General features: G+C 48.0%; 1 protein-coding gene across 3 annotated transcripts in view; it reads left to right on the top strand.

The window, feature by feature from the left end:
* The window catches only part of GRM7 (glutamate metabotropic receptor 7), a 216276-nt gene that overhangs the window by 86699 nt on the left and 115038 nt on the right, over window positions 1-14539 (top strand). The gene's annotated exons all lie outside the window — the stretch shown is intronic.

Raw genomic sequence — 14539 nt, 5'->3', positions numbered from 1 at the left:
GCTCCTACAGAAATTATTTTTTATGGGTTTTTATCTGTAACAAAGACTGTTTTAAGCCCTTTTACCCACTGAAAATTGGAAACACGTCAGCCTTTCCTAGAACCTTGAGATTTGTTTTCTACAGTGATTTGTGTTCCTCAAAAGATCTGAGTCCTTTGATGCGGGTTTTTGGTGATTTGAGTCATCTCCTGGCGCTTTCTGTGACACCCTCAGCGTGGAGTATCATCATCCTCTGCTCTAATTCAGCTCCTCTCCGTGCCGGGACTGACTCTGGTGAGAGCCCAGAGCTGCTCTGTCATCCCTCAGCGATTCACAGAGCTCTCGTGGGCTCCTGCAGGTCTGCTCAGCTGCCTGCTCTGAGCCTCAATCTGCATTTTTGCAATAGAACTTAATTTTTGTGCTGTCTGTTGGGAATTCCATTAGCACAGATCAGTGCTGGGTGACATGAGAGAGTGGAGTCACTGCACGAGGGAGTTGTACAACTGTCTGTGCTTCGGAGGGAGAGGAGACTGCTCTGTCTGTCTCCAGTGGAGAGCTGATTCCTGGTGCCAGCGAGAAAATCCTGCTCTATTTCCCTTTTCTCTTACATTGTGGTGCTAATGAAACATCTCTTGTTTGTCTCTTGATCCATTAAAGCCCTACTCAAGGGTTTGGAACTCTCATTGCAGGGAGCAGTCACTTCACAGCATAGCCCAGGCTTTTAACCCAAAAATGGGAAGGGAAGGTGAAAAGAAGTTAATGAAATCCCTGTGGTGGGCAGAGATTGCATTGGCCATGGTAATAAATAACAAATAGGATTTTTTAGTGGAGCTTCAGCACCAGATGCTGGCAGTGGGTGATGCCCATCACCCAGTGATGCCCCAAATCAACAGCCTCTGAGCCCTGTTCCCTGTGGCAGCTCCCAAACCCAACTGCTAACAGAGCCAGTGTTCAGACAGTCTCTGGGATGAGTCATGGCTTGGGAGATGATGGGATAAGGTGTTGTGCTGTCCACCCTGATGGCTTCATTTAGCTGAAGGAACAGCCACTGCAGCCAGTGTTCACTGCATCTCCCTCTGGCAGAACCCAGGGGGCAGAAAGCCCCTCCAGCACTTCAGGCAGAGCAGCTGAGCCTGTGTGATGGATGACAGGCTGGGCTAGAAAACGGGGTTTCTGATGGGAATGGCCTTTATTCATTCACTTGAGAGCCTCTTTTCTTCATCAAATACAACACAACCAAATATATAAACCACTCATAAAACCAAGTCATTTACATCCCAACATTTCAAGTGTTTTCCACGTTTCTACCTCTCCCAAATATTCATACCTGTGTCCTTTTGGTGTGCAGTGAAGATATGTTGGATCATATTGTTACGAGATCTATTACTGCCTTTCCTGTTGTCAACTAACAAATGTTTTGTCACTTCAGAAAAAACAGTCAGGAGGCATTTGTGTCTGCAGCTGTGGCAGCTGGTGCTGTGTGCTGCAGTCTGTCAGGGTTCATGGGCTTTCCTTTCATTGGAACTGAGCTGGTTGCAGATGGACTTGCCTTGATCCTCGAGGGTGGCTTGGGTTGTGTTTGGAGTCAGATGGGACCTCTGAGAGTGGAAAAGCAAAGTGAAAGTGTCACTGTGTGCATGGCCAGAGCTGCTGGGGCTTTTTGCTCACTGTGAGAAGTGCTGTCTCTTGGGGCAGTGGGTGGGGGATGTCCTTAAGGTGATGACTGGGCTTCTGACTTGATATTGGGTAAAACTCATCATCTGCCTGGCTTAGGTGTTCAAACACCCTCAAGGCACCAGCCTGTGTGTTTAGATTATCCAAACACTGGGAATGCAATCTCCATCTCCCTAGTGAGGCCTCCTCCTCCCTCAGACATAACAGATGTCCTGGGCTGGCTGGCTCTGTTCCCTGAGCAGTAAAGAAGAGTGATGAGATCTGAGCTGCCCTTTGGAGACATCTATTTCTCTCTCTTGCCTCCACAGGGAGTGTTGGCACCAAATATAAGTGTGTTAAAGAATTTGAATTTTTTTAAAAAAGCAATCATTGGTATCTGTGTGATATATGTAATTTCTTATCTCCTGTCATCATTAGGAGATAAACACCTGGTGTAGCTTTATGGGGTCCTTATGATCTCCTTCAGGAGAGCAGAGAAGCTGCAGGGCATTGGGAACTCAGGGCCTGGATGTGCCCCTGGTGGCACTGCAGCATCAGGAGCCTCTGCCCAGGGTGGTGACTCTGTGATGGGACCAGCAGGGGCTGAGAAATTCCTCCTTCTCCAATGGACTCAGGAAAAACCAACCAAACAGAGCTGGGGAGAAGGAAAGAGGTAAAGATCTGAGGGGGTGATTGCCTTTGTGCCTGCTCTGTGGGACCTGAGCCCAGCCCCATCCTGGCACACACAGATTCCACCCTGTCCTCCCAGTGATCTCACCCAGCTGCTTTTGCAGAGCTGGAACAGGCTGCTGCTCCTGTTACAGCATCAGCCACTTGAATGATAAATATCTGCCTTTTTATGGCATTTATTGACCATGTGGAGATTGCATCTCAAGGACAGAATAAAATTGAAATAGGCAATTCTTGTTGCTGAACAAATAACCATCAGTGTCCTTTAAAAATGTTCCCCCAGATTTAATAAACCAGTTCCTTCGTGGGATGGCAAACGGGTCAGGGGGGTCAGCTGGACAGAAGTGGGGGCTGAAGTCCTGGTTAATCCAAAGCAGAGAAATGCAGTGGTGAGCTTTGCTTTGTCCCAGGAAAGTTGGACACCCCAGGGGATGCTCCTGTGTTTGGCCCTGGGATGCAGAAGGGAAGATATTGTTTGCTGCAGGTTCTGCAAGTTTTTCATCCCAATCCAGGTGCTTTCATTTGCTCCTTGGCAGCATTTCTGCATCTCAAGGGTAATGGTTCCTCCTGGGAAGGACAGCAGGGTGGTGCAGTTGGAGGAGCAGGAGTGTTGGTGTTTGTTCTGCAGCCAAGTTCTGCTGGGAGGATGGAAACTGGTGAAGGAATGATGGAAATATTGGGAATGGACAAAGTTTGTTTATGTGCATTAGGAAGCCTGAGGAGAAGGTGCCCTTGAAGTGCAGAAGGTGGTGCTTTGGGGAGGAGAAGGGGAGAGAGTTTGGATTTAGTGAACAATAAAAGGAACAGGTCCATGGAAAGAACAAGAGAGGGATGAAGAGGAGAAGGAGAGATGAAAAGCTGTAGAATGAAAATGGATAGAAATGGTGGGGGGTTCAAAGACTGATCCGTGGCAGGGGAAAATTACCCATGAGTAAGGAAGAGTTGCCAAGAGAGTGGGCTGGAAACACACCAAAAAATACTGATTTCAGGAACAGAATTGACTTTGATCGTGAAAACTTAAAACTTCTGGAAGATAAGAGAAGTTCTTCCCCAAATCCCTTTGTCTGCCAGGGGCAGGGAAACCAGGCTTCCTAGAGGTTTCCCTCTGAGTGACTTTGCTCTCAGTAAGCTCTTCCCCTGGGCCTCCCAGGGGGAGATGTGGAGCCTGTGAATCCTGGCTCCCATCCTGTCTCCTGGGCCTGTTCCAGTGTGTGGTGCAAGGCACATTGTCAGCTTTCCTGAAGGAATAGGATGAATTCCATAAAAACCTTCTGCAGAGGAAGCCCCTGCTGTCATTTTGACTTCCCCCATGGAAAACAGAAATATTGTGATTACACTGAGGCTTTCCCATGGGAGATGTCTGTTGTGCAAAGCAGGATGAATTTGTTGGGACCTCGCTGGGGACCAGCTCTAAATGTGTCTCTGCATCTGAAGGGTAATACATAATGGGATGCAGTAAGTTATTCCAGTTCCTGTCACTGAAATCCTGTATCCCAGGAGGAAATACAAAATATTGCCTCATCTTGTACCTTCCATACTTCACAGTCCCTTTTCACTTTGTGCTAATGCAAAGAACAGCTTTCCCAGCCATGGGGGAGTAGCAGCACATAAATAATTCGGAGATGCCTCTTCCATCACGAGGCCTCCCCTGCCTGCTCCATTCCTCCTCCCTCCTCAGACAGCTGAGGATGACAAACACCCTGAACCCTTCCTGCTCCTGGGAGATGGTTCTCATGCCCTGCTAGTGACCTTCTGGGCAGGCCAAAACGCTGCCTGGTCCATCCCTGAAGTTACCTGAGCCTTCCCCTGCCCATCCTCCCTGTGGAGGAAGGAAAGGTCAATGAGAGGAGAAATCCCCTCTAATGGTGTGTCTGTTCCCCGCCTTGCAGAGCCACAGCAGGGAGGGAATGATGAGCAATGGAGTTCTCAGTCTTCCCTAAGTGTTCTTGGGGAAGTTATTTATCGAGGCAGTGTTTGAAATACTATTTGCTGTACTGTACCCAAAAGATACCTGAGGTGGGAAGATGAGCTGCAAAATGGCACTTGAAGTGGTTTACATGACAGGCAGGATGTTGGGAAGATGTACAGAGATGTATGCAGGCAGTTTACAGCTCAGGCTCTTCTGTTCCTTTCCCCTTTTGGTGTTTCAAGATTTATATGTTTTCAATCTAAAATGAATCTTATAATGGAGACTTATAACACCTTACCAATTGCCCTTATTTAAACAAAAACCTCATGTTGATGGTGCACCACCCTCTTTCCAGGCAGGTCCCTTGGCTGGTCCTGTGTCGTGTGATGGCACATTGTGATGTTTTCCAGTAGCAGTCCCTGTTCACAGCATTTTTGGGGTTGGTAAAAAACCAAATTATTTAATTATCATCAGCAAAAGACTTTGCATTTATTTCATTGTGTAAATGAAATGGAGATGAAACAGCTGAAACTTTGGGTACTGGCAGTGCAACTCAAACGTTTGTGTTTGATAAATGAGCAGATGTTGCAGTCTGTGATGTGGTTTAGCGAGCATGGGGTGTTTGGTCAGGGGTTGGACCTGATCTTGGAGGTCTTTGCTGACCTTCCTGATCCTGTGATTCTGTGCAGATGTTGGAGGTTTGAATTGGCTCTGGGGGCTCTGTGCTGGCTCTGGGGGCTGCCCAGAAAAAGCAGCTCAGAGCTGCCCTCACAGCTCTGCTCAGCCTTCCATGGAGGACTCTCCAGCTGCAGGAAGCCTGGCAGGGCTCTCTCAGTCTGGAAGGGGCTATCTCAGGCTGGGATCAAGAAAATGCTCTTTAAGCATTGATTAAAGATACACTATAATTTAATTCCCTGGATGTATTTTTTTTCTCCCCTTAATTCACCAATCTACAGCGTCTAATCAACCCTTTCATTGTCTCTCAGATTATCTCATATCTAGATTTTGTTCCTTTTCCCTCAAATGCCTGGTTCTCTTTCTTCAGGCGTATCCCCCATGCTGTGCCTTGGTCCCAGGCCTGTTCTTGTTTGGAGCACTCAGGGCCAAGCCCAGTTCTCTCCAGACATGGCTGTGCCCAATTATCTTTATTTATGCAGAGCAAGGCCTGTGTTGAGCTGTGTTGATCAGAGCTTTCTAGGGGAGATGTCCTCGGGTTAACTTCTATCCCAGCAAGCCATGAAGCTGACTGGGAGCTTGCAGTGCAGTGATCCCAAATATAGCAGCTTTTCCACTTAAAAAATGAAGGATTTCACTTAAATGCCCATGTTTTAAGAAGAGCAGGGTGCAGATGCAGAACAGCAGGGAGCTTTTTTTGACAGCTCTTCATTGACTTTTCATTGCTGTTTATATATTTCTTTTAAAGACAATTTTATATCCAGGCAAAAGCAAGTCTAGACAGATTGTCTAAAAACTTTTATTGGCTAATTAAGATTATACTGCTGGTATAGCACTGCTGGATAGCATGGACTCTGCTTAAGAAATGGCCTTTGTTTTTTTGCAGCATGTGCATTTTGCCAAGTTTTCTCCTATTATTCCTTTGGAGGGCTTCTTTCGTATCTATTTCAATGTCAGAACCAAATGCCAGTCCAAGTCTGATGTTTGGACATCTGAGTCTGTACAAAGGAACTGGAGCACCTTGTTTTTTTCCCAGAGTACTGAGTGTTTGTGGTTTCTCTTCAGACTGATCAGAGATGCAATTGCTCTGCATGCACAGACATCAATCCAGCCTTAAGGAGCTGTGTCAGTGTGGTGGCCTCAGCACTGGTGGAAGGTGGGAGGTGACAGCCCTGGCAGATCACAGCCCTGGTGCTGTCGTGCAGGTACCTGGGGACAGGTCTGACCAGAGGAGCTGTGCTCCCAGGGGCGATGCTTTGGGGTTAACTCACCTCTGACACTGCCCCCCTGCCCCTCAGACCTGGGCTGTGCCCCTGGGTGAGTGCTGGGCAGGACACCCTTGGGTGCTGGAGGGTGCCAGCCCCGTGCGGGTGGGCGCGAGCAGAGCGTGGCTCTGAGTAACGTCACGGCTCAACCCAGAGACAATCATCCTCCTGATCTTTGGTGGAATATATTTGATTATATTTCATTAATCCCTGGCTTCTGAGCCTTTCCAAGCTCTGCAGCGAGCACAGAGCTGCCTCCTCAGTCACTTATCCAGCTCTTCTCCCTGGCTCCAGCCCCGCCTTGCACGTCAGCAGAGCCAGATAAGGTCGTGTTGGGAGCCGTCTTTGATTTCCCAAGGATCTTCAACAGCCTCCCCAGCACGAAAAGTAAAGCACGTTCCTTCCAGCATTTTTCAAATTCAAGCAGGTTTCAAAGCCAAACCTGTATAGTTTTGTCAGCTTCAGAGTGCCTTTCTCAGAGCAGAATGCTATTGATTAGGCTCTAACGACATCTCTTACTTAGAAAGGAGCCAAGAATCATAAACATTAAAGATAGGAAGATATAATTTGGATGTCATTAGTACTTAAGCTGCTTTTCTCTTCAGGATGTGAATGTGCACAGGTGGATTAGCAGCTGGCTTTGAATATAGGATTTTTCCTGTATCAAAACTGGGTGAAAATACCTGGTATTTGGAGCTGATTTGCAGATCTGTCTTTGCTCATCCAAGCAGTTGTCTCATGAACTGATCTCAACCACGAAGAGCTCTCTCTTTCTCTGTTTAAGTCAACCACTCTATAGGTATCATACTTTATCTGTAGATACCAGATTGCTTGTGCTGCAAATCCATCTGTAACAACCCTTCCCCAGCCCAGGCCTCCATTCCAGTGTCACCAGCGTGCAGGGCTGTGCCTGCACAGTGTGACCAGGCCATCCAAGGGCAGGGGGCAGCCTGGGGACCCCAACACAGATTTGGGGGTGCCCAGGCACCAGAGGGTTTAAATCCCTGCTCTCCACTCCTGCTGCCCCAGCAGGTCAGGGACTGGCTTAGGGATCCTGGCCGTGGTCTCCAGAGTCTCTTCAAGGGATTTGTCTCCAATCCAGAGTTCAGCTTTCAGTACAAAGCCTGCAGTTATCTACATTTAAAGCTTCCCTTCCTCTCTGCTATGGAGGTAAAGATTTCTCTTTGGGAAGGGAGGATCTTTGAGGAGCACCTCTGCAGGGTGAGGTGTGTTGGATGTGTCTTGGTGCTGATGTAGGAGACCCTGAAAGGTGCTTGTGTGGGACAGCTGAGATTCACATACATTTCTCTGTCTTGGTGTGGAATCGATGGAAAAAGGAAAAAAATCCCACTTTTTCCTAGGACTGTTGATTCCTGAAGCACAGCTGGTTCCCAGTTTCCAGGTGAACAGGGATGTGTTGTCTGTAGGTGTGTTTGCCATGGTGCACAAATCCATTGTGTGCTGAATTACAGGGAAGAGCATTACTGGGGAATCAATCCAGCAGAAGTGATTGACAGCTCCAAATATGAAAAAAAAAGTCGTATAAAGGAAACCAAAGCTTTGCAGACAGGATCAGAAAAGTGCAAAATCTGAAATATTCAAAGGCAAAGTATATGACAATGACATGATGAGACAAAGAGTCACATTATTTTAACTAAGAGCCAGATTTAGAACACCCTGGGAGAACGTTTTCTGGGTAGCTAAGTCTGCCTAAGTGAGAAAAATGAATTATCCTCTCAACTTCTGCTCTTCATGATTCAATGTATGGACTTGAAAATGGCTTTAGAACAATGATCAGCCCTGTCATTACATCAGTGTGACTTATTGTGAGTGTTGGGCACTGTGGCTGGGGACAGAAAGGTTGCCAGGCTAAATTAATTACGGGAAAAGCGTGGAGAGTAATTGGCAAAAAGCGCTGCTCGCTGTGGTCCCTGGCACTGTGGCACAGGAGGAACTCAGCCACTGTCAGAGGGTCTGTGATCCTCCCAGTGCCATGGGTGAGCTGGGCACTGGGCAGGGGCAGTGATGAGTGAAGGGGCCGTGGCTCTGGGAATAACGGGGTTCATGTGCAAGCTGCAGCAGCTGAGCCCAGGCCAAGAAAGGTTTGTGTTTGGTTGTCTCAAAGAGCCCCCCTCGGCTGCAGAGTCCCTGGGACTTACAGTGAGTTATTTTTTAAATGGCCCTTACACACCTGAGTAACTAAATCATGGAAATTGAACCCACTTTCCGCTCCTTGTGCTCTGGGGGCATTTCTTCCTTTGTCCAGGGCGAAATTCCAGCTCCTGGAGCCGTGTGAGAGATTTCTAATCCTATTAGAGTAGAATGGGGAAAGTTTGCTCCCTGAGTCTTTAAACATCCTTATCAAGTGTAAATGTCTCATTGCTTTGGCAGCTGATGTTTTTCTTGAAAAATTAACTCTTCTCCAAAAATGACACCCTTGCAGCAGATAAGCCATTGGATTCTACCCATTCGTTTTCTCAGCTCCCAACCCCAAATCGAATGTGTTTAAAGGTCATCAGTTAAGATGCTGTTCCTTACTCGTTTCCATATTGTTTAAAATGATGCCATTCTCCTTTGCACTGATGCAAACACTCGAGGACTCCTGTTTTCTGTGGAGATAAACAAAGGAAATGCACTGGCAGCAAAATGGCCCTTGGTCAGGAGGAGGCAGGAAAAGGAACAAGACTACAGTCTGAAGTTTGGGTTTTTCATTGCCCCTTTGGTGTTTCCCAGAGTCCCCATGGGAAGCCTCTCCCTTTTGATAACCACATCTTCCCTGTCCTTCGATCCAAATCCTCAGGTTGGATGGAGTTTTGAGCACCCTGGGCTGGTGGAGGGTGTCCCTGCCCATGGCAGGGGGATGGAACTGGATCATCTCTGAGGTCCCTTCCAACCCAAACCCCTCTATGGTCTGTGATGATTCTGTGCCCATCAAAGCACCCCAGTCACTGGGGGAAGGGTTCCAACATGGGAATAACGTGAACAGATATTGGTGTGATTGCTCCTGGTATTTAATGGCTTTTTAATGGATATGTGATCCTTTCTGGTCTGGCTGTCACAGGGGCTCTGGGTATTAACCCAAACTGCCCAAACAGGGCCCTGGTGTCACAGGTGGGAGGGAGGGCAGTCCCTGGGGACTGTCAGAGTGGCTGTGAGTGTCAGGTCACATTGCTCATGGAAGGGTTTCTTCAGAAGCTGAGGAAGGGGAAAAGCCATGCAAATAGAGGTGTTTCTCTCCTGATTTCCTGTGTAGGGGGAAGAGCCCCTGTGCTGCAGGATGGGCACAAGCCTGGCCAGGGAGGGAGGGGATGTAATTACTCAGCACAGGACAGACCCTGAGGTTGCTTACAGAGACATCCTCCTCCCCAGAGAGGCACAAGTGTGCTGAGAGAGCACATTGCAGTTAAACTTGATTAGAGAGAGCAGCTCAGTATTTCTGATAAAATCATTAATCTAATTTTTGTCTAATTTTTATTCTTTGTTCACCATTACAACCATCCCACATGACTTCCAGGCTGGGTTGGGGCTGTGGAGGCTGATTAAATTGCAAAGCAGACTTTTAAATGAAAGGATCCATATCTAGCTGGGCTCATTATCAGCTCCAAGAAATTAAATCTCCCATCAATGATTTACTCTGAACCAAATCAAATAGGCACTGGAAAAACGAGGGGCAGAGTGGCCACGGAGGCTGCAGCTGGATGAAGGGAGCAGGGAGGGAAAAGGAGCCAGATAAAGCCCTGACCAGGCAGGAGGGCTCCAGCCCTGCAGCAGCTTTCAGCTTTGAGCAGAGTCTGTGGCTGTGAATCCTGGAATGCTGTGAGGGGAAGTCGTGTGGTCGTGCTCAGCGTTCTTCTCCAGGAGCAGGAGATGTTGTTTTTGTGTGAGCTTTTATTCCTGCCTGTTACATAAGGCTCTAACACTTAGTGAGGTTGCACAGATTGCTGCTCCCCTCTGCAGGTTGATGTGTTCATTATTCCCTTGAGGATGGGGTTTTAAAGAGCTCTGGAAACACCTTTGCCCTAACTGAGCCCGTCAACAGCCCTGCTGGGAGGAGCTGGGGCTCAAAGGCTGAGGTCCCAGCCCGGGGGGAAGCCTTGTGTCTGCCTCAGCTGGGCCTCAGAGGTGTCTGTGTGTGGGTATGTGGAGTGCAAACCCCTCTAGGTATACCTTTATTTATATTTTATATCTATTTATAGTCATAGGATGCATCTTAGAGATCAGCACCTCAGCAGCCTGGTCTGATGGGAGGTGTCCCTGTCCATGGTAGGGGGATCAGAACTAGATGATCTTTAAGGTCCCTTCCAGCCCAACCCATTCTGGGATTCCATGATCTTCAGCTTGGTCCCTGTTCATCCATGTTTCTTCATGGATTGATGGCATTTTTGTACCAGGTTTCTGCCTGACCCTGCAGGGAGTGCAAGGATGAGGGCCATTCCTCCTGCCTGTGGGTGGTGGGGTGGCACATTGGCTGCCCTGTGCTGGAAATCCTGTGCCACGTCTGGCCCTTGTTGCATTTCTCCTCCAGAAGGAGGATGGCAGGGAGCAGGAGTGGCCACTGTCACAATCCTGCAGCTGCATTTATAAAAGCCCCAAACCCAGTATTTTTCTGTGGGAATAATCAGAATCCCTGAAGTTGGAAAAGCCCTCTAAGAGAGTTGAGTGCAACTGTTCCCTCAGCACTGCCAATCCCACCACGTGTCCCCAAGTGCCACGTCCACATGGCTTTTACATCCCTGCAGGGATGGGGACTCCATCCCTGCCCTGGGCAGCCCATTGACTAGATGTGTGTTGTTCTGCCATAACCGATTTATTCAGATTATGAAATCTTTAGAAAGGAGCTGCTGACTCAGGGTGTCTGTGAGCAGCAAGAATATGCTGTTACTCTATCAAAATTATATGCCCAGTGGCCTCAGTTGTGTGCTGACCACCCAGCCTGGCAGGCTGCCTGGAACAGATGTTACCCTTATGTTTAAAATGATAATTTAAAGTGTTTAAACAAAAGAGCACCTCCCCCAACTCCCACTGCCCTGTATTTAACATGACATGGTGGGTGGTGTTCAGAACATCCCTGGGCTTGCTCCAGTCCCCCAGGGACAGACACGTGTGGTCAGACCTCCAGGGCTGGGGAGAGGCAGAGGCTGGGTCTGCAGCTCTGCTGTGGTTTGGTTTGGTTCAGGACTTTGGGTTTTGTGGTGTATTCTGAGGCTGGCTGAGGTCAGAAGTCACCAATGACATTTTTCACCACATTGTTTCCCCTTCCTTGAGGACAACAGCAGAGGGATGTAAGTTTACAGCAGGTTTAGGCTTCTAGATGTTCTCAGTTAATGGCCTTGAGCTCCTCCTGGCAGAGGCAGCAGGGCAGCCAAGGTCTTGTTTGGGGCCACTGGGCAGGAGATGAGGTCAAACAGAGCAGAATCCCCGTGCTGGTCCCTGTATTCCAGGATCTACCCAGATGGCTGCCTAATTAACATTTTATTTTGGGTTTTAAGCTTTAGCTAGCCCTAATTCACACCTTTATAAAAAGTACAAAATTTTTACTGTAAGTTCATTTTTCAGGCAAAAATGCCGTGAATGTGGAACTTCATCTTAGTGTGTGTGAATGGGCAAAGTTCAGCTTTGCTCCGGCTGATCTGGAATTTTAAACGAGCCTGATGGAAAACTCAAGGCAGGAAATTTTTAGGGTTTTACAGGAATGAAAAGATGAGATTTGTTCTGAAAACTTTTCACAATCTTAGTCCTGTCCAGTTAGGAAAGTCATGCTGCCTCTGGTGCCCAGTTTGTCACGCTGGGTTCTGGTTCTGGAACAAAACCAGCCAGATCAGCTGGCTGACTCCAGAACTCATTTGATTTCATTTCAATTCACATTTTCAATTTTTAATTCCTGTCCAAATGGCCAAAGGGTTTTGTTGGTTGATTGGTTGGTTGGGGTTTTTAACCTTCATTTTTGAGACAAAGAAAAATTACAAGAAGGTTTTTTCAGACTCATGGTTGGACTTAATTGTGCTCTGGGTTCATGCAGGCTTCAGAAAAGTCTTTCAAGGGCAATCCTGAATTCTCTCCTTGCATGGGTGATCCACAGGACAAGCTCCTTTCCACTTCCTTGGCTTTCTAGTTTTTTCTTTTCATGAATTTAGTGAAGAGTTTGAATTGGTACAAAAGAAAAGGATGGGTAAAGGGAGCTGTGGTGTGTGTATGGTCGCTGATGGGCTAAGACAATTCTGCCATAACAGTTAATAATCATTTGAATAAAGAGAAGGTTATTAAACCCACACAAATCTTGCTGTGGAATTTCTGACCCAAACAGATCTGCAGGCAAAATGCAAAAATTAAGATGTAACTACCTTCATCATTACCTTGAGCTCCCATGTTTCCCATCCCAAGTGCTTTTTTTCTGTCCAGAAGTGGAACAAAAGCTTTCCCTTCCCTTCCCTGCAGCACATTCCTGCTCCCAGCACTGCTTAGGGTGGAGCTGTGGTGGGTCATGTTCCTGATAGAACCTTCTGTGTTTGAGCTGCTGACTGCAATCTGAGTGAAAACACTGACTGTTTCTTTAGGTACAGGTGTACCTGAGCAATGTGCATGTCCCGGGCTTCATGAAAATTTGATGTATCTGGAAACGATCTCTGGGCATGGTCAGGCTTTTATACCAATAATTGAAACACAAATGGAAGCCACAGAGCTCTTACCTGTGTTCCTTAACGAGTAACTTTTATTTGTTCTATACATACATAGATGTATAACTTCATAGCTTTACATAATCTCCTGGCTGGTGTTAATTGAATTAGTCACGCTTTCGGAATACCAAAAAGATTTGCCCGTGGGAATTTCTCCTCAGTTGTGAGTCAACAGTTGAATCTCAGGATTTTGTTTTAGTCAGTGGTTCTTTATTAGAATAAACAAGATTACTGACAGGCAGAAATGTTTCCTCTGTTGGCATCAAAAGGAGGGCTGGGAAATGCCAAGGTGAGGGAATGGGGATGAGCAGGGGTGGATTAAAGTTTGGGCACTGTAATAGATAGACACATTATCTTGGCAGGTGTAGCCTTTTGTCAGGTTTGTTTCTAGATGGTTTTATCCTCTTTGGCTGTTCTGAGCAGCAGAGTGGTTGGGTGATGGCATGGACACAGTTTTCTCCTGTTCTCCTGGTCCTCTGGCACTGCTCACCCATAGTTTGGTGTCTGATGCTGTTTCTGCTCCCCCAGTGACGGAGAATATTTATTTATGCAAGATTTGTAGCAAGTCAGAAGATGTGCAGAATACCAGGCTTGAAGCTCGTTAGTAATTTATATTTTAAGATTCATTTTGCTGTTGTGTCTTACCTCTCTGCTAATTGGTTGCAGTCTTTAGGGTTTGCTTTGCTTAGAACAGCCTTTTCCTTAAGCCTGGATCCACATGAGCCCCTGAACCCTGAAATGCCCATTGACTCGTGAGCTGAACATCAATAATGTGGGCAGAGGCAGAGCTGGAAGCCAGGAGTGAGCTCCTGGCTCACTGTTCCCATCCTGTGTGTGTAGCTCTGGAGCTTTATCTCCTGTGACCTTTGAATCTCTTTTCCACCCTTGGAGCGTGGACAGTGAAAGGGATGGATGACTGGAGCAGCTTTGGGGGACACCCCATGGCTCATCCATGGGGAGATGATCTCCTTTAGGATGTGTCCTGCTATTTCCAGCAGCTCCTGCTCCCCAGGAGAGCCTTGGAGCCCCGCACTGCCCCCCTGCCCTGGTCCTGCTGCAGCTCTCCAGGTTTTCCACTCTTACAAGAGAGGATTGTCCTGAGGCTGGGGCAGGAGCTGGGCTCCCCTTCAGACCTGCAGGTGGGCAGGGGATGGCTGGTTCAGGCAGTGCTGAGCTGAGCTGAGCTGATGGGGGAGATGCTGGGGGGGGCACAGTTGGGGACAGAGTTGGGGGCACAGCTGGGACACAGCTGGGGGCACAGTTGTAAGGTTTAAAAGGGGACCAGGCAATGAGTGTGGGCGGTGAGCAGTGCAGGAGGGCTCGGTCCAGGCTCTGGCTGCCCTCCCACCTGCAGTGTGCAGTCACTGCTCACAGGCACTCTGCTCTCCTGCCAGGCTGCACAGCCCCTCTGGGCCTGGCTCTGCAGGGATGAGCTCTGGCTGTCAGGCCAAAGAGGGGCTTCACCTCTTGTGTCCTTCCCACGGTGCTCTGATACAGGTTGTGTGGCTGAGGAAAGGGGGCTGTGGGAGGGATGTTACAGAGCAGAGCTGTGGAAATGGCTGTGCCAAAGAGCCTGTGCTGGGGCTGCCAGGGGGCTGTGTGTGCAGCTCTGGGACCTTGTTAAATCAGACATGAGTCAGCCAAATAACCCAGGCTGTGCTTCTGTTTCTGACCTGCTGATTCAAAGGCTGGTC

The sequence above is a fragment of the Myiozetetes cayanensis genome, unplaced genomic scaffold (assembly GCF_022539395.1).
Source record: "Myiozetetes cayanensis isolate MyiCay16 unplaced genomic scaffold, myiCay2020 scf18, whole genome shotgun sequence".
Classification (NCBI taxonomy): Eukaryota; Metazoa; Chordata; class Aves; order Passeriformes; family Tyrannidae; genus Myiozetetes; species Myiozetetes cayanensis.
This window is presented reverse-complemented; position numbering and strand designations above follow the sequence as displayed.